The sequence below is a fragment of the Aquarana catesbeiana genome, linkage group LG03 (assembly GCF_042186555.1).
Source record: "Aquarana catesbeiana isolate 2022-GZ linkage group LG03, ASM4218655v1, whole genome shotgun sequence".
In the NCBI taxonomy this organism is placed as follows: Eukaryota; Metazoa; Chordata; class Amphibia; order Anura; family Ranidae; genus Aquarana; species Aquarana catesbeiana.
Window position 1 is genome coordinate 382,973,045 of NC_133326.1, and position 27,797 is coordinate 383,000,841.

Here is a 27,797-nt window from a genome sequence, read left to right on the forward strand (position 1 = left end):
AAACTTCTTTGAATACAAATAGGCCTGAACAAATGTAGTTAACCTGTATCTGCCAAAAACATCGTATTAGTGGGTGAACGAACGATGTTTACTACGAACGATTACTGTGCCCATGAACCTGAAAGCTGCCATTTTAAACTGTACAACAGTAAAGAAAAACACATGGAGCAGCACAAACGTAGTAATAATAATAGAAACACAGGACAAATACGTACTTTTTAGAAGCAGTTTCCTGATCTTTCTGTACTGATCCTGCTCCCTCAATTTCAGGTCTGACCATTGTTTCCTCAGTTGATCCTTGGATCGCCGTACCCCAAAATTCTTCTGCAGACTTTTCACAACTTTAGCCATGATCTTGGCCTTTCTCACATTTGGGTTTGGGTAAGGTCCATGCTTCCCATCATAGTCGGCCCTCTTCAAGATGTCCACCATCTCCACCATCTCGACAAAATACATATTTGAGGCCTTAAATCTCCTCAGGATCGGGACGTTCGTGGCTCCGGGCTTTCGTTGTTGCTACTCTCCTCTGCATGCACTTGCTCTTTTTCTGCCATGTGCTCTCCCACTGCGCCAAAAGAGAAGGGGCGGGGAATAGACTAGAAAGAACATCAGGGGCCGCCGGAGTTTCAGGCATGCGCAGTGTATAGAAAGCGTAACACGCGTGCGTCGTACATACAATCTGTGAGAGGAGGAAGGAGTATCGGAAGTGCCGATGGTTATAACAAAGGTACAATTTTAACTTGGTGCATCAGTGGCCTATACTGCTTATAGATTTCAAGCCTATATTGGGACAAAATTAGGAGAGTTTAGCCTGACATTAGGGTTTGTCTTGTGTTGTCTCTTGCAGATAAAATGTATCTATTCAATGATGAGGACTTTATCCCCATATTCATTGATATGTACAGGGAGCTGCCCTGTCTGTGGCAGGTAAACCACCCCTTTTATAAAAATAAAACAAAGAGGAAGGCAGCGCTGGATCAATTGCTGGAATTTGTGAAGCCAGTGATCCCCACGGCAGACATCCCCTATTTGAAGGCCCTAATTGGTGGCATGAGAAGCACTTATAATAGGGAGCGCAAGAAGGTCCAGGATTCCCAGACATTAGGAGCTGCAGCAGATGCCATTTATGTACCCAGGCTGTGGTACTATATCAGACTGCATTTTCTGGCAGGCCAGACTAAACCCAGGCCAGCACTCTCCAGTCTTCCTTCAAGGCTTCCTTCCACCTCAGCTGAGGCTTCCGACGTCCAACCTGGGCCTTCCAGCCAGGAAGAAGTGGAGGAGCCCAGCTTGAGCCAGGTATAGCATTGTTCAACATAATTCTAGTGAAATAATTAATGATGTTAACTAGATGTTATTATTGATCATTAATTTCTGATTTTACAAAGTGTTTTACATATCAATAGACAGTAGTGGCCACAAACGATTGGGACAAGAATAAAAAATGCTGGGGTCAGAATGATAGTCCTTTCTATTTATTAACATTCAATTTGCAACAGACATGGGCTGAAAATTGTGTGTGATTATTGAACCAAAAACTACAACTATGTCCCTTTTTCATACACAGGAAAGTCTCAGCCAGGAGGAGGCTGTGGAAAGTAGCAGCCAGGAGGTGGCTGGGCCCAGTAGCCTGCCCAAATCCCAGGTCCCTCCCCTCCGCCTTCCAAAAAAAGTCCCAGGAAGAGGAGTAACCTGGAGGAGGCAGCACTTGGCCTATTTCGGAAGGCTACTGCTGCCCTCAGAACCCCCCCCAATAATCAAGGAGGCTATGCCTACATGGCAGCCTGCAAAATGCAGGAAATGGAGGAGGGCCAATGCCTCTTATGTGAGGAAGTTATGTTACAAGCCCTAAATAAGGTGTTGAGGGGCGAACCCACAAGCCAGAGCCATGTTTGTGAGTTCAACCATGGTCCTCCTCCTCCACCTCCTGCCACAAATACATCAGAGCCACAGCCTGGAAGCAAGCATGGAAAGAAGCGTGGAAGGAAGACAAGAAAGTGATGGCCTGGGTTCAGTCTGGTCTGACAAAAGACTCAGGCTGTTGTAAGACCATAGCCTGGGGACAGATATGTCATCTGCTGCTTTTCCTGATCTCTTGTAGTCCTGGACCGGATTGTGCTCACTATTATAAGGACTCCTCAGACCACCAATTTTGACTGTAAAATAATTGATGTCTGTCCTGGGGTACAAAGGCTTTGCAAATTTCACCAGTTTCTCCAGCATTGCTTTCCTCTTTATTTTGTTATGACCCATAATAAATGGCTATTTATTTTTTACAAATACTTGCCTATATGTTTTACTTCAAAAAGGACAGTTTGTTTGTGAGTAGGCAGGTACATTTCAAAAATACAATGTCAAATTAACAAGGGACACCAACACCAACCTCCTTCAGGTTAACCACTTCTGGACCACCGCCACCGATGTACGTCCAATCTTTGAAGGGGAATATCGTTGTTATGGCAGCAGCTAGCTGCCATAACCCCGGTATCCCCATTTTCGTGCGGCGGCCGGCTTTCTGATAAAAGTGGTCCCTGCGGCGGATTCGCTGCGAGATCACTTTTATCGGTGGCGGGAAAGGGGCCCCCCTCCCGCCGTGATCCGGTGCCCTCCGCCGCTTACCGGAGCCGTCGGTAGCGGCGGAGGCGATCGCATCCATCTCCCTCCTGTGCCTGGAGACGACTGAGGCTAAGATGGCACCCACTCGTCTCCATGACACTGCTGGGTGGAAGCGACGTCAAAACGTCACTTCTGCCCATACCTCTTAAAGGCATATTTTTTTCAATGTCATTTTTTTAAATGACTTTTTTTTTTAATTGCATTTTTGACCCCAGATCTCATATTTAAGAGGTCCTGTCATGCTTTTTTCTATTACAAGGGATGTTTACATCCCTTGTAATTGGAATAAAAGTGACACTTTTTTTTTTAAAACAGTGTAAAAATAAATAAAATAATGTAAAATAAATAATAAAAAAAAAAAATTTTTTTTAAAACACCCCCGTCCCGACGAGCTCACGCGCAGAAGCGAACGCATACGCGAGTAGCGCCCGCATATGAAAACGGTGGTCAAACCACACATGTGAGGTATCGCCGTGACCGGTAGAGTGAGATCAATAATTCTAGCCCTAGACCTCCTCTGTAACATAAAACATGCAACCTGTATAATTTTTTATACATCGCCTATGGAGATTTTTGAGGGTAAAAGTTTGACGCCATTCCACGAGCTGGCGCAATTTTGAAGCGTGACATGTTGGGTATCAATTTACTTGGTGTAACATTATATTTCACAATATAAAAAAATTGGGCTAACTTTACTGTTGTTTTATTTTTTTTATTCAAAAAAGTGAATTTTTTCCAAAAAAAGTGTGCTGCGCAAATACGGTCCAAAAAAAAGTATTGCAATAACCACCATTTTATTCTCTAGGGTGTTAGAAAAAAAACATATATAATGTTTTGGGGGTTCTAAGTAATTTTCTAGAAAAAAAAACTGTTTTAAACATGTAAACACCTAAAATCCAAAACGAGGCTGGACCTTAAGTGGTTAAAAAATACAAGATAATAATGGTGTTGTGGTAACTTGACACAAAACGAAAGAAAAAATTATGGAGATCGCTATAAAAAAAAAATAGGAGATCTGGATAAAAAAAAAAAAACACTATAAACAAAAATTCTAAACATTATTATGGAGTTCTAACAAAAAAAAAAAAATATATATTCATGAGATCATGAGAAATAATGAAGAAATCAGGTTGTCAGAACTCTGTGTGAATATCAGCAGCAAAACAACTTTATTATTCTAGCATTCTAAAGAAGGAGAGAATGCGCTACTTTAAAAGATTTTAAAATTTGCAGCGTGACGAATGTGCTATCTCCATTACATACGCTAGTTTTACCAGAACGAGTGCTTCCGTCTCATACTTCATTCAGAGCATGCGTGGAACTTTGTGCTTCGGAATTGTTACACATGATCGGAATTTACGAGAACAGATTTTGTTGTCAGAAAATTTGAGATCCAGATCTCAAATTTTGTTTGTCGGAAATTCCGACGGAAAATGTCCGATGAAGCCTACACACGAAAATCGAGTCGAAAATTTCCGCCAACAAGCTGCCATTGAATATTTCCCGTCGAAAAATCCAACCCTGTGTATGCGGCAGTAGACTCTGCCCCCTTTCATGAATTTGTGGAATGTGCGGTACCTCAGTGGCAAGTTCCCAAACGCCATTTCTTTTCATGGAAGGCCATTCCAGCTCTCTACCAGCATGTGGAAGGCAATGTCTTGGCCTCGTTGGACAGGGCAGTCAGCAGTAAGGTGCATATTATTGCTGACTCATGGTCCAGCAGGCATGGACAGGGACATTACCTTTCTTTCACGGCACACTGGGTAACTCTGCTGGCAGCTGGGAAGGATGCAGGACAGGGTTCAGTATTGTTGGAGCTTGTTCCGCCACCACGCCTCCAAAATGCTAGTGGTGATTCTGCCACACCTCTCTCCTCGACCCCCTCCTCTTCTTCTTCCTCTATGGCCTCTTCCTCTGCAGATTTGTCCTCTGAACCAGGCGTTCAAGGGGCTACGCAAGCACTCAGGCAAAAAGATGCCATGCAGCGCTTGAGTTGGTCTGCTTAGGGGACAGGAGTCACACTGGGGCAGAGATTCTGTCAGCTCTGCAGGGGCAGGCTCAGAGGTGATTGACGCCATGCCAGCTTCAGCCAGGAATGGTTGTATACGACAATGGCACCAACCTCCTCTCCGCCCTCCAACAGGGACACTTGACCCATGTTCCCTGTTTGGCTAACATCCTGAATTTGGTGGTGCAGCAGTTCTTGAGCAGGTACCCGGGCTTACAGGATCTCCTGATGCAGGCCAGGAAAGTCCGTGGTCATTTCCGCCGGTCATATAATGCCAGTGCTCGGCTGGCTGACCTTCAAAGGGAATGCAACCTGCCCAAGAACCGCCTCATTTGTGACATGCCCAATAGGTGGAACTCAATGTTGGCAATGCTGCAGCGGCTGCACACGCAGCAGAGGGACATCAATGAGTACCTGTGTGAGTATGGCACCAGGACAGGGTCAGGGGAGCTTGGCTTTTTTTCACCACGCCAGTGGCTACTAATCAAGGGTGCATGCACTGTCCTGTCACCATTTGAGGAGGCCACGAGGATGGTGAGCAGTGACAGTGCATGCATCAGTGATACTGTCCTTCTTGTCTTTCTGTTGGAACACACGCTTTGTGGAATAATGGACAGCGCACTTGAGGCAGAACAGCGGGAGGAAGAGGGGGACTTCCTTACCTCTCAAGGCCCCCTTTATCCAGATAGTATTCCTGCAGGCCCACCGAACACACAGGAAGAAGAAGAGGAGGAGGAGGATTGTGTCAGCATGGAGGTGGAGGTAACACTCATCATCATCAGCAGTCTTCAAGGGATCGTTTTCAGTCCCCAGAATCCTATCGAGTTGTACATGGCTGGGAGGAGGTGGTTGAGGATCATGTGATCCTTAGTGACCCAGAGGACTAAGGATCGAATGCCTCTGCAAACTTATGCTGCATGGCCTCCCTGATCCTGCAAAGCCTGCGAAAGGACCCTAGGATTCGCGGTGTCAAGGAGAGGGATCATTACTGGCTGGCAACCCTTCTTGATCCCCGTTACAAGAGTAAGTTTGCAGAACTTATCCAGAATTCCCAGAGGGAGCAGAGGATGAAACATGTTAGGGAGGCCTTGCAGAAAGATTTGTGCAATGCGTTTCCAGAGCCTGGAAGGGTACAACTTCCTGGTGCTGGACAACATGTTACTGAGGCTTCGTTCAGTCACAGAAAGAGTGGTGAAGAAGGTGGCCGGCCGACCAATGCTTTAAGACAATTCTTCAGTCCTCAGCGCCAAGGTCTGATCGGTTCCAGCAACCATCGCCAGCATCTGAATTACATGGTGCAGGAATATCTAGGGCCAGGATCAGACTTGGATACCTTTCCAACAGAACATCCTCTGGGTTACCGGGTCTTGAGGATGGACCACTGGCCAGAGCTTGCTCAATATGCAATTGAGCTACTGGCCTGTCCTGCATCCAGTGTCCTTTCTGAACACACATTCATTGCTGCTGGAGGCTTTGTAACCGATCACAGAGTGCCCCTGTCCACAGACTCTGTTGATTGGCTCACATTCATAAAAATGAATTCTATGGATGTGGGATCCCTTGAAGACTGCATATGCTGAGTGACTATCCTATTCCTCCTCAATCTTCATGATGATCGCTTCTAAGAATATTTTTGGTTTAGGGCACCACCATCACTGCCTAAGGCCCAATTTTTCTGCCCGTGTTTAACAGGGGTGCGTAATTACAATTTTTGATCTAATATTTCACAGCAGGGCTCATTCCTGCACTCAACAAGATAATCTGTGAGGGGTTACAGTGTTGTGGCACCACCACCACTGCCTAAGGCCCAATTTTTCTGCCCCTGTTTGACAGGGGCATGTAATTACAATTTTTGATCCAATATTTCACAGCAGGGCCCGTTCCTGCGTTCAACAAGAGTATCTGTGAGGCTTTACAGTGTTGTGCCACCACCACCACCGCCTAAGGCCCAATTTTTTCTGCCCCTGTTTAACAGGGGATGTAATTACAATTCTTGATATAATATTTCACAGCAGGGCCCATTCCAGCGCCCACCAAGAGTAACTGTGAGGGATTACAGTGTTCTGGTGCCACCAACACCTAAGGCCCAATTTTCTGCAGAGTGTATAGGGCAGGCCATATAGTACATACAGGTGGTCCTCTATTTTCAAACATCCAACTTACAAACGACTCCTACTTACAAAAAGAGGGAGACAACAGGAAGTGAGAGGAAATCTACTCCTAGGAAGGAAAATTCTCTCCTGTAAGAGTTAATATGGGAAAAAGGTGTCTCCACTGATGCTTTATCACCAATCCTCCTTGTTTCCCTAATAACCCCAAATTTTCAAAATCCAATTGTCATTGGGACAGTGAGGTGAAATCTTCTGAACAGGGGCACAGACAGCAAAACAAATGTTACAGGGATGATAACCCTTCCCTATGTTAGCCAAAAAGCTTAAAAATAGATTTTTGTGCTGGAGCTACACTTAAAATATATACCTGTTCCAAATTACAAACAGATTCAACTGAAGAACAAACCTACAGTCCCTATCTTGTTTGTAACCCGGGGACCACCTGTATACTGCTGTTCAGAGTATATAGGGCCTGGGGGCCCCCCGCCATTTTTTTTATTTGGGTGCGGGGTTCCCCTTAATATCCATACCAGACCCAAAGGGCCTGGTAATGGGCTGGGGGGGACCCATGCCGTTTTTCTCAATGATTTTCATCTATATTGCCAGGACCCAACATTACATTACAGCCGCAAGCAGTTTTGAATGACTTTTTATTCCTTTAGAAATGTCATTTTGTGCAGGGACTGTTTTAAACCCGGGAAGAATGTGCCATTTTATAGGCATACTATTGTCACCCCCAGGCACGATATTTAAAGGAATATTTCCCTTTTATTTTTTCACTTTAAGCATTATTAAAATTACTGCTCCCGAAAAAACTGCCATTTTTAAAACTTTTTTTTGCATTGATACATGTCCCCTGGGGCAGGACCTGGGTCCCCAAACACTTTTTATGACAATAACTTGCATATTAGCTTTTAAAATTAGCACTTTTGATTTTTCACGTTCGTGTCCCATAGACTTTAATGGTGTTCGCACAAATTTTTTGCCTGTTTGCATGTTCTGTCGAAAACCGAACCGGGGGTTGTTCGGATCATCCCTATCTCCCAGTATCTTTGCTGACATCAGACATTAAGTTGCTGGCAAAGGTATTGGCAACTAGATTATCAAGATATATATTCAAATTAATCCATCATGATCAATCAGGCTTTATCCCCAATAGATCTACAGCTAATAATATTAGATGGTTATTCTTGAATTTACAACTCCCAACAGATAATGTGGGAAATAGAGCTATACTGTCACTTGATGCGGCTAAAGCATTTGATAGCATAGAGTGGGTCTTCTTGTGGAATTGATTAAAACGATATGGGTTTGGTCCTAGTTTTATTAAATGGATACAGCTTTTGTATGACTCCCCAAGAGCAAGGGTACAGGTGAATGGATGTGTATCGACCCCTTTCTCGTTGACCAGAGGGACGAGGCAGGGATGTCCCTTATCCCTGCTGCTCTTTGCTCTGGCCATTTAACCATTGACTGAGGCTATTCGTTCATCTGTGGATATTGTGGAATTCTGCAGATCTACAGGTGAAGATAAGATAGCACTCTATGCGGATGACGCTCTTGTGTTTCTGGGAGATATGGGTCCATCCATATCTGCAGTTATGTACTCAATAAACTTATATGGATCCTTCTCAGGATTTAATATTAATTAGGACAAATCTGTAATAATGCTTGTGGATCCTGAGTGTACGGGACATCTGCGCCAGACTCAGTGGATGGCCCTGGTTACATCATTTAAATACCAGGGAGTGGTAATTACACTGAATGTTATAGATTATACAGATAGGAATATACTCCCTCTTATTCTTAAATTCAGACATCCGAGTAAAACATGGGGTAAACTCCCATTATTTATGGTGGGGAGGGCAAATTTGGTGAAGATGGTGTGGATGCCACAGATGTTATATGTATTGCATAATTGTCCCATATGGCTGATGTTACGATTATTTAGGACCATCTACGCGGTCTTTAGGGACTTTGTGTGGAGGGGAGGAAAACCGAGGATTAGATTTGAAATACTACAACAGCCCATTGATAAAGGGGGAATTGCGATACCTAATGTAAGATTATACTTTATTGCTTCACAATTACAACATTGGCATGGCTGGGAGGTAGTGGACATGGAGGACCCTATACAAAAGATAATAGCATCCCAATTTAAAAATTACCGTTTAGTTCAATTAATAGTAGTACACCATTTCTATAATAAAAAAAGGTTCCCTACTTTTCATTTGACTCACAACAGAGTATGGGAAGCAGTACAAAATATTACTCAACATAAGGGATAACGAAACAGATGCCCATATGGGATAATTACTGCCTCTATGAATTAAATAAACTATCAGAATATTTAGACTGGAAAAAAGCAGGCATAATATTCCTGTATCAGATAATATGAAGGGGACATTTTACTTCCTTTTAATATACTGAAAGACCGGTATGAGCTAACACAAATAAAAACTTTTATCAATACCTCCAAATATGTCACGCATTACAATCCAAAGCTCAAAAAGTCAACTATAGTATGAACACTCTAAAATATTAACAAAGGCAACCTCGGCTGCCTGTACGAAAAGAGAATAGTTTTGTTCGGTGGCAAGGAGATATAAAGGGTTTAGATGAGGAGGACTTGACTCGTGCCCTTGAAACACTTCCTAGGACATCCCTCTCGCCGTCTCAAAGGCTATCTCAGCTGATTATGAGCTGAGAATGTATATAAGTGGTTTTAGCAAAATCCAGAAGTGTGTCAATATCTGTTGAGTATGGATTGTGGTTGATGTCATTGTGAAATGCTTAACCCTCTATCTTCCAGTTGACTAATTAGTTTTGTGGTATCCCTGCCTCTTTGGGGACTAAATATTTCAAGTTGGGGGGGGGGGATATAGCCAGGAGCTGGCTAATGTTGCCTGCACTATCAGGAGACACTGTGCAGCATTGCTGCTGTGAAGCTGTTCTCTCCTAGTGTTCAGTCTGGACTCTAGGTTGTCATATCCTGAAGACAGAGTGACTGAGTTCTAAAAGTAAAGCAAGGTATCTTGGGATTTGTTGTCCAGGGAGCCAAGGTTTGCATTTAGCTGGACTGTTTTGAACTACAAATACCAGCTGGCTGGAAAAGATGAACAGGATGCTGGGGGGTGATAAAAAGCCTGTGTGCGGGGGGCAGGATCTCTCTTTTGGGACCCTGGCCTGAAACTGTGAGCAAGTGACTCAGTGTCAGTGTGTGCTGTGGCCAAGTCGTGGCCTGTGCTACAGGGAAAGAGAGAGAGCCATTGCGTGCGGGTGCAGGAGCATCCACTGCCAGCTGGTTCTGACTGTCCAGCAGCATCCTGAAGGCCGCTCTTCACATGTTCACACAAGATCCAGTTGAGCTGAAGCGTGGTTTGACTACATTATCCCTTAAGCAGGGCTCTACCCAGGCCTATAGTGGAGTCCCATGCCACTTCCATCACTAAGAGTCGTTGGGACTGGTGAGTGGGCACTTGCCCATTCTATTACCATAAGAGACACTGCATGCAGAAACCATTGCCTTGTTCTTTGTCCGGCGTCCTGAAAGCGGCTAGGCACATGGATGGGGGGGCGGCGCCTGTGCGCCCACAGTGCTCAGGCCGCAACTGGCTGAAGGCCTGGTAATCTCTCAATCAAGAAAAAGCAGTTTGAGGCAGTGTGTGCGGTGTTTAGTAGAATCGAGTAATTTTGGAGTGTAAATCTCAGATCAGCCAAAAAGGGATTGCTTCGCTAATTGTATGGCTTGGACATCAATGATTATGCTTTGATATCTTTTGAAGATGTGGTTGATATATACCGTACATTTATATAAAATATATATCATTCCAATGTGAAAACTGTGAAAAAGTAATTTGTTATTAGGGTGTAAGGCAATAGAGTTTTCTCTGTCAGCTTACCTGTCTCCATGTGTTCATCTCTAAAGACCAGCTGCCTCTCACCTGACTGGTTTTATAACCTCTCCTCTAAGCATGGCCCCACCCCAGGCCCTATCAGGGAACCTTATATTAACCTGTGCACTGCAAGCCAGCAGTGCTGATCAACCATTGTGCGTTAGCCTCCGTGTGTACTTGCTGTGTTTCCTACGTCTGATTCCTAATAACGATTTTGGTCTGTTCTCGACTCTCCCTGTCTGCTTGTTACCCTGACCTTTGGCGTGTTATGTTTATCCTTGTCTGCTAGTCGCCCTGACCTTTTGGCTTACCCCTTACTTCCCTGTCATTCTAGCCTGCTGCCTCCTTCCTCTTCTCCTGTAGTCTACAGTGAGCGTGAGCTGTGAGACCCTGGGGGCCGCGACCTGGAGCCAGACTGCAGCGCAGTCCATCCTCACCACTAGAGGCTCTGGTGAACACCCGCTGGCTCTTAGACTCCACGCCCTGGGGAATCTATGCTCTAGCTCCCACCTGGATCCATGTTAGTTATCCTGTAGACCTGCTTCCTGAACCTTCCAGGGTTCAATCCGCAGCAGTCAGTCCTAGGGTCCACTACCTTAGCGGTGTACTTCTGACTCCTACAGAGTGCATCTGTCACCTGGTCCCAGGTGACCTGACAGTTTGATCAGCCATGGACCCGGCTGATGTGCCGCTACCCGCAGATGATCCGTTGCAGGGCTTAGTTCGCAGACTTGAGACCCAGGAATCGCATCGGACCCAAGTGATGCGATTCCTTCAGGATTTGGCATCCCGTTTTGAACAGGTTCAGGCCTGATTAGGACCCCTGGTTCAACAACCTCAACCACTATCTGCTGCTGCACCTATCGCACCAGTCGCAGTCACACATTCATTACAACTACCAGCTCCGACCCGTTTCTCTGGGGACTCCAAGGCTTGCAGGGGGTTCCTTAGCCAGTGCACGATTCATTTTGAACTTCAGCCCTAAAACTTCCTGTCCGATCGGGCGAAAGTAGCCTATATTATATCCCTCTTGTCCGGCGAGGCGCTAGCTTGGGCTGCCCCTCTGTGGGAACTGAATGATCCAGTGGTTTCTAGCCTGTCTGATTTCTTGAAAAGTTTTCAGAATATCTTCGAGGAACCGGGTCATGTCTCCTCAGCGGCTAGCGCTCTTTTATGTCTCCATCAAGAGTCCGCTTCTGTGGGACAGTATGCTCTTCAGTTCCGTATCCTCACAGCTGAATTGAGCTGGAATAATGAGGCCCTAGTTGCAACCTTTTTACATGGCCTCTCTGATAGAGTGAAGGATGAATTAACAGGAAGATCCCTTCCTGCTGATCTGGATAGTGTCATCACCTTGTGTAACCAGATCGATATTTGCTTTCAGGAGAGGGCCCTGGAAAAAAGACGCCAGCACTCCCCGTTCCTTAGGCAGCTTGAGCTCCCAGTCCCTTCTCTTTGATCCGAGGAGCACCCCCTGCCCGCTGAGGAACCTATGCAACTGGGCTGGACCAAGTTGTCTCCTGAAGAATGCGCTAGGCGCAGAACTCTGGGCCTGTGCCTCTATTGTGGGGCCAAAGGTCATTTTCGTGACACTTGTTCTCTTCGTCCGGAAAAACGATTGGGGCTAATACATCTGGAAGGTGGAGTATTAGAGCCTGAAGTAATACCTTCACCTTCTCGTCTTCTTCTTTCTGTGTTCCTTCATGTCGGCACTTCCTCTCGTTCGGTCTCGGCACATCTGGATTCCGGAGCCGCTGGCAATTTCATGGATGGGGAAACTGCATCTTCCATGAGACTTATCCTTTTTCCCCTTTCAACGCCATTGGTGGTCTTGGCGATTGATGGCACTGTTCTCCTAGGGGGTCCTATCCGCTTCCAGACCCTTCCTGTTAAGATGTCGGTAGGGACACTCCACCAGGAGTGGATATCCTTCCTTGTCTTGCCTAAAGCTTCATCTCCTATCATATTAGGTCTTTCTTGGTTACGGTTCCATTCTCCACACATTGACTGGACTGCTGGACGAATCCTGGCTTGGGGTTCCTCCTGTTCCTCTTCCTGCCTACTCAAGGTTACCCCAAAAGAGAAACTTCCTGTTTCCACCATCCCAGTATCTTCTGCTCTTCCCGCTGCATATAGCAATTTCTGGAATGTCTCCTGCAATAGTCGGGCTGAGGCACTCTCTGGGTCATGTGGCACTCTGGATGAGGAGCCCACCTGTGAACTTGAGCCGATCATTCACTCCAGTTTGCATGGTCATTTACCTTTGCCTGTTCCTGGACCTCCTTGGACGCACACCCAGGCTGACTCGTCTACCAGTTCCACAGTCGCTACGCCCTGTGATGTGATTCTGGTGGTCGCTGCACCTGGCAATGCTGTTCAGTCGGCCTCTGCACCAGTTCAGCCTATGCCCAGTGAAGCTATCCAGCTTGACTTCTGTGACACATCACTTTCTAACCAACCTGGTCTCAGGGATCCACTGACTTCTGCCCAGTCTGATGATCCTGTGTTGGATGTCCAGCTCATCTTTAAGGGTCTGGGGGACCCTGCTCAGACTCCTGACGGTCTTCTTATGCCTTTACCCATTCCTAAGAAGCCTTTAGCCCTCAATAAGTCCTCTCGTCCTCTCCCTACCTCGGTTTTGGTCTCTGAGGATAATCTTAAGTACGAGGTTAGTCAAGTTCTCGATTCCCGGCGCCCTAGAGGCATTCTTCAGTACCTCATACATTGGGAAGAGTTTGGTCCTGAGGAGAGGTCTTGGATCACTGCATCTGAGATCTTTGCGCCTCGTCTGTTGATGAGGTTTCATCTGGAGTTTCCCTTTAAGCCAGGGCCCAGGCGGGGGAGGAGGAGGCCTCATAAGAGGGGGGGTACTGTCATGGTTATGCAATAGAGTTTTCTCTGTAAGCTTACCTGTCTCCATGTGTTCATCTCTAAAGACCAGCTGCCTCTCACCTGACTGATTTTATAACCTCTCCTCTAAGCATGGTCCCACCCCAGGCCCTATCAGGGAACCCTATATTAACCTGTGCACTGCAAGCCAGCAGTGCTGATCAACCATTATGTGTTAGCCTCCGTGTGTACTTGCTGTGTTTCCTGCGTCTGATTCCTGTTACCGACTTTGGCCTGTTCTCGACTCTCCCTGTCTGCTTGTTACCCTGACCTTTGGCGTGTTATGTTTATCCTTGTCTGCTAGTCGCCCTGACCTTTGGCTTACCCCTTACTTCCCTGTCGTTCCAGCCTGCCGCCTCCTTCCTCTACTCCTGTAGTCTACGGTGAGCATGAGCTGTGAGACCCTGGGGGCCGTGGCCTGGAGCCAGACTGCAGCACAGTCCATGCTCACCACTAGAGGCTCTGGTGAACACCCGCTGGCTCTTAGACTCCGCGCCCTGGGGAATCTATGCTCTAGCTCCCACTGGGATCCATGTTAGTTATCCTGTAGACCTGCTTCAATCCGCAGCAGTCAGTCCTAGGGTCCACTACCTCCCTGTGCACTTCTGACTCCTACAGTGCATCTGTCACCTGGTCCCAGGTGACCTGACAGCATGGCTCGTTGAACATTTAAGAAAAACTTTGCTAGCAAGCAAAATAGTAGTTTTATTGTAAAAGGGATATGCAGAGTCTGTTCTGCAAGAAAAGATTTACTGCCAGCAATGTTTCATTGCAAATTTGAAGTTTCTTGGTAACCAGAGATGAATAGTTTGTGAATAATTCCAGTTGCTGTAAACATTGGCACACTAAAAGTCCAAGGAAATCCACAAAAAGTGCTGTTATCAAAAGCAGAGAAATAAATGAAAGGGTTCATGATAAAGTATGGACTCATAATAGCAGCACAACAGCGATGTAATTGTGCCAAAACACTTCCAGCAGTTAGTGATGACCATTTCACATCCTCAAAGATCTGAAAAATAGCAGGCAGAGGTTTTTTTTCTTTTTTTTTATAACAAATTGCTCTGTGAAGTCATGCTTTATACAGTTCTATGTGCACAAGTCAGACAGAAGTCCCCTGGAAGTAGTACAGGAACCTTTTCTAAAGTCAGAGAGACTTCAGTAGTGCTAATTAGGACAGCTCTGATTGACTAAAATGGGATTTCACATGTCACACGACTTGGTATTGAAGAAATGCATTCTGGACAGCCGCACTCCGATAAAAGCCTTTTTTGTAATTAATAGTCAACATTCATGTGACAACAGAAGCAGGACAAACAGTTGACGCATTTCACAACATTATTGTTCTTCAATATTGCTCGTTCTGAGCCTGCACCTGACTTCCACTTTGAGGAGGGCATTTTCTTCAATACACCACCTGAAGTAGTTCACCCTTTTGTTCTCTTGATGTTTCACAAGTCGGATGCCAAGTCGTGACAGTGTGAACCTAGCCTAAAGCAAGGGTTGGCAACCTGTCAATCACAGGCAGGTGATTGGTAGATTGCATCCTCATCTATCCAACCCTCCATCTTATTTACCCATCCCCATATGCAAAGCAGCATAGGGAAGCAAGATGCTTAAAGGATACGTTTTTGCAGGTTAAAAAAATGTGCATTTATTTATTTTTTTCTCAATGCAGTCCATAAGGCAATAGTAATTGGCATTGTTCAGCTTTGCAATTGCAAACTTCACACCTGAACCACTTGCCATCTTTTAGTAGCTTTGTATACAGTACTCACTGATTCTCTGTAGAATTCTTTCCAGTGCCTGGGTGCCTGCTGGGTACGCTGGGTGCGCTGGACCCATGACATATTAGCAGGTTATTGAATAATTATGAGCTGGAAGCTTCTTGTTTCAGCAATTAGCTTTACTTTTTCATGGAGAAATACATTACATGCCTTTTATCATAGAACAGGAAGAGAACAACAAACAAAAGCACACTTATGCCCCGTACACACGGTCAGATTTTCCGACAGAAAATGTTCGATGGGAGCTTTTTTCGGAAATTCCAATCATGTGTCATGTGTAGGCTCCATCGGACATTTTCCATCAGAATTTCCGTCACACAAAATTTGAGATCTGGTTCTCAAACTTTTCGACAACAAAATCCGTTCTCGTAAATTCTGATCATGTGTACACAATTCCGACGCACAAAGTGCCACGCATGCTCGGAATCAAGTAGAAGAGCCGCACTTGGTATTGAACTTTATTTTTCTTGGCTCGTCGTACGTTTTGTGTTCTTGAAGTTCGGAATTTCCAACAAGATTTGTGTGACCGTGTGTATACAAGACAAGTTTGAGCCAACATCCGTCGGAAAAAAAACATGGATTTTGTTGTCGGAAAATCCTATCGTGTGTACAGGGCATTCGTTACAGTGGGTACGTCCTCTTATATCATAGAACACATGAACTATACACTATAATACTACAGCATCACCTGCTGGCATAGCTAGGTATAATGTATATGCATATGTATATGTGTGTATATATATATATTTATATATATGTGTGTGTGTGTGTGTGTGTGTGTGTATATATATATATATATATATATATATATATATATATACATATGTGTGTGTATATATATATATATATATATATATATATATATATATATATATAGTCAGTTTATAAGCAACTTTGTGGTTGTACTTTTCAACATCTTTAATTTTTTTTTTTTAATATAGTGCCTTGAGGGTCCCCTTATGCCCCGTACACGTGATCGGAATTTCCAATGGGAAATGTACGATGCAAGCTTGTTGTCGGAAAGTCCGACCATGTGTTTGTGTCAGATAAGGGTACTCACCTAGGCCGAGATGCTGAGAGTGGTAACCTCTTGCGACTAAGCACGCTCCACTCTTGAAGATGGTACAGGGGGTGAAGGGCAGAAAGAGGCACGAGTCACCAGCAGGCTGGGCAGGTCTTGCGTGCAGGTCACCAGCAGGGAGACAGCTGTGCAGGATTGGAAGATGCTGAAGCTCAAGAAGGAAGATGAACAGTTAATCCAACAACAGACCGGGGGTCAAACACCAATGATAGTAAGAGTCTCTTAGATAGGCAAGAACAGCCTAGTGCAAAGGACTGTTAGCAGGTCTGTCAGCAGGCTGATGACTAGTACTGAAGATTGATAGCAAAGTCCGTAAACAGGACAACAGTCAAACACAGGTAACTGGAGGCAAAGTCTGCGAGCAAGCCAGGGGTCAAGCACTGAAGAAAATAGCAAAGTCCAGGAGCAGGCTGAGGGTCAATCACTGGAGACAGGAAGCAATATCCGTAGACAGGCCGAGGGTCAAACACAGGAAGCAAGTGGAGAAGTCCGAGAGGCAAGCTGAGGGTCAGATGCAGGAAGAGATCAGAGCAGGTCAAGGTCAATCCGGGTGAAAACAGGTAATCAATCAGAATACAAGCAGGAAACACACGGGGAGCTGAAAGACAAACCAGCAATCTGGTCATGGCACAGAGTGGCTTTATAGGCCAGTGGGAGGCTCATGTTGTGCGCGTGCTATTGCGTACGCCTTTCTGCTGAATTGCGCACGTGCATTAGCCGTTTCACTGAATTGCACACACACATTTGCCGTTTAGCTGAATTGTGCCCCGGGAGTGCCGCTCTACCGCGCATGTGCGAAGGAAGGCAGCGATATTGGCAAGACTGGTACTTGCTTCTTTCCTGACAGTATGCTCAATCGAACATTTGCTGTCTGAATTTCCGCACACAAATGTTTGAGAGCAGGTTCTCAAATTTTCCGACAACAAAGGAAAGTCCGATCGTGTGTACACAAGTCTGACGCACAAAATTCCACGCATGCTCAGAATCAAGTACGAGACGGAAGCGCTTAGTCTTGTAAAACTAGCGTTCGCAATGGAGATAGCACATTCGTCACGCTGTAAATTTTGAAGTTGCTTTGCTGCTGATATTCCCACAAAGTTCTGACAAACGGATTTTATTATTTCTCGTGATCTCCTGAATAATTGTTGTTTTTGTTTGTTTTCTTCTCAAGATCTCCAGAATTGTCTTTATTTTTTTTTATAGTGATCTACTTTTCATTTTTTTTTCTCAAGATTTCCAGAAAAAAAAAAAAAAAAAAAAAAAAATATATATATATATATATATATATATATATATATATATATATATATATATAATTTTTTTTTTTTTTTTTTTTTTTAATAGTGATCTCCATAGTAATTTTTGTTGTTTTGTGTGTCAAGTTACCACAACACCATTATTTTCTTGTATTTTTTAACCTCAAAGAGATTGGTTGGTGTTGGTGTCACTTGTTAATTTGACATTGTATTTTTGAAATGTACCTGCCTACTCACAAACTGTTCTTTTTGAAGTAAAACACATAGCCAAGTATTTCTCAAAACCAAAATAAAAAATGTAATAGGGGGACTAACAAAATAAAGAGGAAAGCAATGCTGGAGAAACAGTTGGAATTGGTGAAGCCTTTGTACCCCAGGGCAGACATCAATTATTTGACAGGTAAAATTGGTAGCCTGAGGAGTCCATTTAATAGGGATACAATACACAATACGGTCCAGGACTCCGAGAGATCGGGAGCAGAAGCAGATGACATATATGTCCATATATGTCCTGAGGCTGTGGTCTTCCAACAGCCTGCGTCTTTTGCCAGACCACACCAAACCCAGGCCATCACTCTCAAAACTTCCTTCCACGCTTCCTTCCAGGCTGTGGCTGTGTTGTTGGAGGTGTTGCTGGAGGTGGTGGAGGAGTCATATGGTTCAACTAACAGACGTGGCTTTTATTGGTGAGTTGGCCCCTCACCCCCTTATTTAGGCCCTGAATTATTACCTCCTCACATATGAGGCGTTGGTCCTCCTCCATTCCTTGCTTTTTACTGGGTGTTATACACGCAAAGGCCTCGTGGCCCTCACTAGGGGTGGTTGTGAGGACCGCAGTAGCCTGCCGAATCAAAGTAGTCGCTGACTCCTCCATGTTCCTCGCCTTCCTGGTCCTTTTTGTTGGAAGGCGGAGGGGAGGAACCTGGGATTCCGTCAGGTTACTGGCCACAGCCACCTCCTGGCTGCCACTTTCCACGGCCTCCTCCTCACTGAGACTTCCCATGGTCTCCTCCTGGCTGAGACTTTCCTGTGTATGAAAATGGTACATAGTTTTAGTTTTTTGGTCATCAATCACACACAATTTTGAGCTCATGACTGTTACAAATTGAATGTTAACAAATAGAAAATACTATCCTTCTGACCCCAGCATTTTTCATTCTTGTCCCACTCATTTTTGGCTACAACTGTCTATTGATATGTAAACCACTTTGTTAAATCAGAAATTAGTGATCAATAATAAAATCTAGTTAACATCATTAATTCTTTGACAAAAAATATGTTGAACAATGCTATACCTGGCTCAAGCTGGGCTCCTCCACATCTTCCTGGGTGGAAGGCCCAAGTTGTACGTCGTAAGCCTCAGCTGAGATGGAAGGAAGAGTGGAAGGAAGGGTTGAGAGTGATTGCCTGATTTCAGTCTGGTCTGACAAAAACACAGTCTGTCATAGTACCACAGCCTGGGTACATAAATGTCATCTGCTGCTGCTCCTGATCTCATTGAATCCTGGACCTTTTTGTGCTCCCTATTATAGGTGCTCCTCAGGCCACCAATTTTGCACTTCAAATAGTTGATATTTGCCGTGGGAATCACCGGCTTCACCAATTCCAACAGTTAATCCATCGCTGTCTTCCTCTTTATTTTGTTATTATAAAAAGGGTGTTTCACCTACCACAGACAGGCAGCTCCCTGTCACTCAATATGATATGATGTGTATGAAAAAGGGACAATATATGGAGATTATTTCCAAGGTGGCTTTGATATATATTAACTAAATAAAAGACATTAAATGAGCGCATAGAACACATTAAATATGTATAGTGGGTCAGGGTATAAGCTAAGGCTCCAAAACAGAATAAGGGGTCAATAATACTTACAGATAAGATACTTTATATACATATAACTGGTATCAAACTTATGGAAGCAACCAGTCCCGGAAGAATTTCTATATATAAAGAAAAGGGGTACAGATATGTAGATTGAAAAAGGCAGTGAAGAGGCGACCAAGTAGCTCAATAGTAACTTAGAGTATATATGCACTCAGAGAAATGTACAATGAAAAAACGTTTTGGTTTATGCTCAAGATATGTAGTAATGCTAGTGTATAAAAAAGGTGGAGAATATGCATAAAGCTTACCATATAGTCACAGACTGCAAAGATAGTGGCGTACTAGTTTGCTGGTAGGCAAACCATGGTTCCATGGATGTATCAGGGAAGAGTGGTAAATCGCACAGAGCTAGGAAGACACAGGTGTTCATGTGTTCTATGCGCTAATTTAATGTCTTTTATTTAGTCAATATATACCAAAGCCACCTTGGAAATAATCTCCATATATTGTCCCTTTTTCATACACATCATATCTTTCCCCCATATACGCGTCCCAACTGTTGGGCTTTGTCTTTTGCCTCCAGACGGCTTCATCACCTGTGGTGGATGCCTACTGCTAATTGATCCCATCAGAGCATTTTTTGTACTCATTGTTTATTTACAAAGGTTTTTCTTTCTTTTCTCTTATGTTATGTTAATAAATTGTGTATTCATTTTATGCTTTCTGTATATATCCATTAGATTTCTATGCTCCTGAAGAAGCGTATCCCTACGCGCAACATGTAGAGCGAGATATCGATTATTTTGTGCCTGGATTCACATTCTGACTCACATCATTCAATATTTAGATCCCCGCCTGGATACTATTATGGGAATCTCAATCAGTGCCCTCTTTGATGTATCATTATGATTTTTTACATTGTTAAGTGGTGTCAGAGTCTGTTTGTGGGCTTTACAATATCTATTCTAGCGATTTTATATAAATCTATATGTAACAATTTTCCCTTCTTTTAATAATTTTCTACAAAAATTAAATAAAATATAATTATTTTTTATAGGGTCTACCTGTGTGGCTTTAAAGTCCACCTTCTTACCTTTTTGTTCCTAGATACCTATTATCGGGACGTTGGCACACTAATACCTGTGTATTCACAGTGTCACCCTGTGAGAATACACATAAAAGCTTATTCAAATTTCTTTCTACCCGACACTGTGGTCGAACAGTTTGGGGGACTCCTCAGGACATGATGGTGGGGCTAGGGAAGGAGTGACTGATGTCATTGAGCCGATGGAATAGGCCGCTTTGGCAGCTGCATTGGCAGCCAAACTTCTCTTAGCCTGGGTGACAGGGGATGAGGAGGATGAGGACGGCTTTGTGATACACTCTACCAACTCTTCTGCATGTTGTGGCTCAACACGGCCAGCTGTGGAAAAAAAGGACAAGCGTGCCCCACGGCCACGTGCTGATGGGGATGCACCGTGTCCACGACCAGCACTGCTTGCCCTTTTTTATTGGCTTGTGACTGTCTGCCTCTCCTTGTTGGCCTTCCAGACATACTATGGCCTGCAGTGAGATGTAGCTGCACAAAATTGGGATGTATATATATACTGATTATACTGCAGCTAGCAGAATACTTACCTGTGGTATTAATAGGATCAGAAGAAGCACACCAGCACTTGTCTTCAGGTAGCTATAGGTGCAACTGTGCAGGGGTACACAGTACACTAACTGTAAATACTTCAGGCTGCCTGCCTGTGGTATTAATAGGTTCAGAAGAAGAACACCAGCACTTGTCTTCAGGTAGCTATCGGTGCAACTGTGCAGGGGTACACAGTACACTAACTGTAAATACTTCAAGCTGCCTGCCTGTGGTATTAATAGGATGAGAAGAAGAACACTACCACTTGTCTTAAGGTAGCTATAGGTGCACACTGTGCTGGGTACACAGTACACTAACTGTAAATACTTCAAGCTGCCTGCCTGTGGTATTAATAGAATCAGAAGAAGAACACCAGCACTTGTCTTCAGGTAGCTATAGGTGCAACTGTGCAGGGTACACAGTACACTAACTGTAAATACTGTAAAAACACCTGCCTGCCTGTCAGTATATTAGAAAGAGAATAACAGGAACAGGCCTAGCTAAACTGAATACAGTGTGTGTGTGTGTGTGTGTATATGTGTGTGTGTGTGTGTATATATATATATATATATATATATATATATATATATATATATACTGTATATATATATATATATATATATATATATATATATATATATATATATATATATATATATATATATATATATATATATATATATACACAACACCTGGGATGCATATATATACACAACACACTGTAAGTGCAGCTAACTGACTCGCCTGCCTACTCTATCTATCTAACTTAAATTAAATGACACTGTCTCTCTCTCTGTCTAATTCTCTCCGCTGCCGCAACACACTACACAAGGCTGTCACAAAGGAGGCCTTATATAGTAAGGGGAGTGTACTAAACCCCCTGAGCCATAATTGGCCAAAGGCACCCTGGCTTTGGCCAATTACGGCTCTCTGTGCAGACGGCGCTGTGATTGGCCAAGCATGTGGGTCAGAGTGCATGCTTGGCCAATCATCAGCCAGCAATGCACTGTGATGCCGCAGTGAATTATGGGCCGTGACGCACCACTCGAATTTGGCGCGAACGGCCCATAACGTTCGCAATTCGACGAACGGTCGAACAGGTGATGTGCGAGTTGAATATGGGTTCGACTCGAACTCGAAGCTCATCCCTACTGTGCATCTATCAATAAAAATGCAATTATCAAAAAAAAAGAAAAGAAAGCTAAGTGCTAAGTAGTGTCAGAGCTTGTCCATCTCTCCAGCTTCCCCACAAATATTTTGGCCCTTTACCATGATGGGCTGCCTCACTGGCCATTAAGGAATATGTGAAAGGCAAAGAGGCAGGCAAGCTCTACAAGGAAGTGCTGACATTTTACCCCATTAAAATGGCCCAGCATATACAATAGCTATATCAATTGGCAACCAGAGCTATGGTCAGTATGCACAAGCACCTCTAAGTGCCTGCTTTTAACACCTGCTAGTATCTTTTTCCATAGTCACTTAAATTGGGGACGTACTAAACTGCATATTGGGATGATGGGATGATTGGATTATTGGCTGCAATACTGAGAACTCTCACTAGATGTCAGTGTACCATATACACATATTTGATTTGATTGTAGCCGTATTAGTGCAATTGTGACAGAGAAAATTGAGTACTGTCCGTGATACTTTTTTTATTTGCACTAACATACAATTTTTCAGGACAAGCTTTCGGGGTATGTCCCCTTCTTCAAGGTCCAAGCAGTACTACTGCTTGGACCTTGAAGAAGGGGACATACCCCGAAAGCTTGTCCTGAAAAATTGTATGTTAGTGCAAATAAAAAAGTATCACGGACAGTACTCAATTTTCTCATATACACATATATATGGCAATGACTCTGTTGTTTCTCAAAATATGTTATTCTTTACTGCAGTGCTTGATACAATGTCGCAAGAAGCAGTTGCTAATGTTTAACTCTTCACTTGCTGATATATATGCAGCTGTACAACAGTTGCTGATATATATGCAGCTGTACAACAGGATACAGAAGTAATATAAAAATTACATTTGACCTGTTTTTGATGGGAATATGGGTAGAATTATTATTGCTCATGGGGATTATTGGAGGAATATCATGTTAACACCTGACAATGAACATATTTAATCAACAATAATAATATGCATATACTTTTTCTACATAGGGATTATGGGTGGAATATTGTAGTTAGACATACATAGGAATATATTAAACCTATTTCTGATATAAATATGTATATAATTATTTTTCTACATGGGGATTATTGGTGGAATATTGTTTATAAATATACATAGCAACATATTAAACCCATTTCTGATGAGAAAATGCATATAATTATTTTTCTACATGGGGATTATTGGTGGAATATTGTTTAAAAATATACATAGCAACATATTAAACCCATTTCTAATGAGAATATGCATATAATTATTTTTCTACATGTGGATTATTGGTGGAATATTGTTTATAAATATACATAGCAACATATTAAACCCATTTCTGATGAGAAAACGCATATAATTATTTTTCTACATGGGGATTATAGGTGGAATATTGTTTAAAAATATACATAGCAACATATTAAACCCATTTCCAATGAGAATATGCATATAATTATATTTCTACATGTGGATTATTGGTGGAATATTGTTTATAAATATACATAGCAACATATTAAACCCATTTCTGATGAGAATATGCATATAATTATTTTTCTACATGGGGATTATTGGTGGAATATTGTTTATAAATATACATAGCAACATATTAAACCCATTTCTGATATTAATATGCATGTAATTATTTTTCTACATGGGGATTATTGGTGGAATATTGTTTATAAATATACAGTACATAGCAACATATTAAACCCATTTCTAAAGAGAATATGCATATAATTATTTTTCTACATGGGGATTATTGGTGGAATATTGTTTAAAAATATACATAGCAACATATTAAACCCATTTCTAATGAGAATATGCATATAATTATAATTCTACATGTGGATTATTGGTGGAATATTGTATATAAATATACATAGCAACATATTAAACCCATTTCTGATGAGAATATGCATATAATTATTTTTCTACATGGGGATTATTGGTGAAATATTGTTTATAAATATACATAGCAACATATTAAACCCATTTATGATATGAATATGCATGTAATTATTTTTCTACATGGGGATTATTGGTGGAATATTGTTTATAAATATACATAGCAGCATATTAAACCCATTTCTGATGAGAATATGCATATAATTATTTTTCTACATGGGGATTATTGGTGGAATATTGTTTATAAATATACATAGCAGCATATTAAACCCATTTCTGATGAGAATATGCATATAATTATTTTTCTACATGGGGATTATTGGTGGAATATTGTTTATAAATATACATAGCAGCATATTAAACCCATTTCTGATGAGAATATGCATATCATTATTTTTCTACATGGGGATTATTGGTGGAATATTGTTTATAAATATACATAGCAACATATTAAACCCATTTCTGATGAGAAAATGCATATAATTATTTTTCTACATGGGGATTATTGGTGGAATAGTGTTTAAAAATATACATAGCAACATATTAAACCCATTTCTAAAGAGAATATGCATATAATTATTTTTCTACATGGGGATTATTGGTGGAATATTGTTTAAAAATATATTATATGCATTTTCTCATCAGAAATGGGTTTAATATGTTGCTATGTATATTTATAAACAATATTCCACCAATAATCCCCATGTAGAATTATAATTATATGCATATTCTCATCAGAAATGGGTTTAATATGTTGCTATGTATATTTATAAACAATATTCCACCAATAATCCCCATGTAGAATTATAATTATATGCATATTCTCATCAGAAATGGGTTTAATATGTTGCTATGTATATTTATAAACAATATTCCACCAATAATCCCCATGTAGAAAAATAATTACATGCATCTTCATATCATAAATGGGTTAAATATGTTGCTATGTATATTTATAAGCAATATTCCACCAATAATCCCCATGTAGAATTATAATTATATGCATATTCTCATTAGAAATGGGTTTAATATGTTGCTATGTATATTTTTAAACAATATTCCACCAATAATCCCCATGTAGAAAAATAATTATATGCATATTCTCATCAGAAATGGGTTTAATATGTTGCTATGTATATTTATAAACAATATTCCACCAATAATCCCCATGTAGAAAAATAATTACATGCATATTCATAGCATAAATGTGTTAAATATGTTGCTATGTATATTTATAAACAATATTCCACCAATAATCTCCATGTTGAAAAATAATTATATGCATTTTCTCATCAGAAATGGGTTTAATATGTTGCTATGTAAATTTATGAACAATATTCCACCAATAATCCCCATGTAGAAAAATAATTATATGCATATTCTCTTTAGAAATGGGTTTAATATGTTGCTATGTATATTTATAAACAATATTCCACCAATAATCCCCATGTAGAATTATAATTATATGCATATTCTCATCAGAAATGGGTTTAATATGTTGCTATGTATATTTATAAACAATATTCCACCAATAATCCCCATGTAGAAAAATCATTATATGCATATTCTCATCAGAAATGGGTTTAATATGCTGCTATGTATATTTATAAACAATATTCCACCAATAATCCCCATGTAGAAAAATAATTATATACATATTTATACCAGAAATAGGTTTAATATATTCCTATGTATGTCTAACTACAATATTCCACCCATAATCCCTATGTAGAAAAAGTATATGCATATTATTATTGTTAATTAAATATGTTCTTTGTCGGGTGTTAACATGATATTCCTCCAATAATCCCCATGAGTAATAATAATTCTACCCATATTCCCATCAAAAACAGGTCAAATGTAATTTTTATATTACTTCTGTATCCTGTTGTACAGCTGCATATATATCAGCAACTGTTGTACAGCTGCATATATATCAGCAAGTGAAGAGTTAAACATTAGCAACTGCTTCTTGCAACATTGTATCAAGCACTGCAGTAAAGAATAACATATTTTGAGAAACAACAGAGTCATTACCATATATATGTGTATATGGTACACTGACATCTAGTGAGAGTTCTCAGTATTGCAGCCAATAATCCAATCATCCCATCATCCCAATATGCAGTTTAGTACGTCCCCTTAAATTGTCGTGCGAGTAAGAAAGTGAAAACAATTGTTTTACAGTTTATAACCAGGAGTATGCACTATGTTGTGTGATATGGGGGTTATTTAGCTCCATGGTACTGTGTTTTTTAGTGAGTCATGCCAGTCTGAACTGTGGTTCAGGGCTTGCTGGCCCACTTTTATTGAAAAAAGAAAAGTTCAAAACATTAGTTAACCATACAGGGGATTTCAGTTATACACAGCAAAACAGATAACAAACATACCAAGCCATTTGGCTCTCTTTTCAGCACTACCGTTGCTCTTGTCTCTGGTCTTTCAGACTGTCTCATCCAGTTTCTCCTGGCTCGCTGTGCTTTCCTGATTCCCTCATCCTATAGTCACAGCTCCCAGCTTTACAGGCCCATGCCTGGCCTCTCGATAGAGGTTCTTCCAGACTCTCTCAGTCTGATGGACATCAGAATCCCTTCAAAATGGAGTGCAGTCTCTCGAGTAGAACACCTCTGTCTCCTGGCAAGAACACACACCTGTTTCCAAAAGGGAGCTTGCCTTCTAATGGGAGCTCTGAACTAACGTCAGGTCCTACCCACACAGCCTGCAGGTCTACAATAAGAACCAGACCTGGAATTAAAGACTTCAACCCACCCAATACACTTTGAAGCCTTCAAACATTAGACCCTGATCCGGGATTACAGAACCCTGAGAAAACTGAATACTCAGTTTTCTCTGCCCAGTCACAACACTCCAGAGCCCCGCACTTTGAAATAGTGTGAACCCTGTGTCGATTTTTCCTATACTAAACCAGTAGTAGGGCCTAGATTTGTCACAGCTGACACGCACACTGTCTTTCTTCATGCACTTTGCATTGGAAAACCTGAAAAAATAAAAATAGCATGCAAAATAAAAACAAGCATTGAAAATAGCTTTAACATTTGGTGAAGGATGTGCTGAAATAAAATAGTGATGATAAAGGCATATTATTTCCTATTTCCACCTTTCCAACTATTATTATTATTACACAGGATTTAAATTGTGTCAACTAGGGATGAGGCGAACAACCCCCCCGGTTTGGTTTGCACCAGAACTTGCAAACAGACAAAAAATTTGTGCGAACATGTGTACACTGTTAAAGTCTATGGAACAAGAACGAGAAAAATCAAAAGTACTCATTTTAAAGGCTTATATGCAAGTTATTGCCATAAAAAGTGTTTGGGGATCCGGGTCCTGCCCCAGGAGACATGTATCAATGCAAAAAAAAGTTTTTAAAACGGCCGTTTTTTCAGGAGCAATGATTTTAAGAATGCTTAAAGTGAAACAATAAAAATGAAATATTACTTTAAATATCGTGCCTAAGGGGTTCCCTAAGTCTGCCTGTAAAGTAGCGCATTTTTCCCATGTTTAGAACAGTACCGCAGCAAAATGACATTTCTAAAGAAAGAAATGTAATTTAAAACTGCTTATGGCTGTAATGTATTGCCAGATCTCGGCAATATACATAAAAA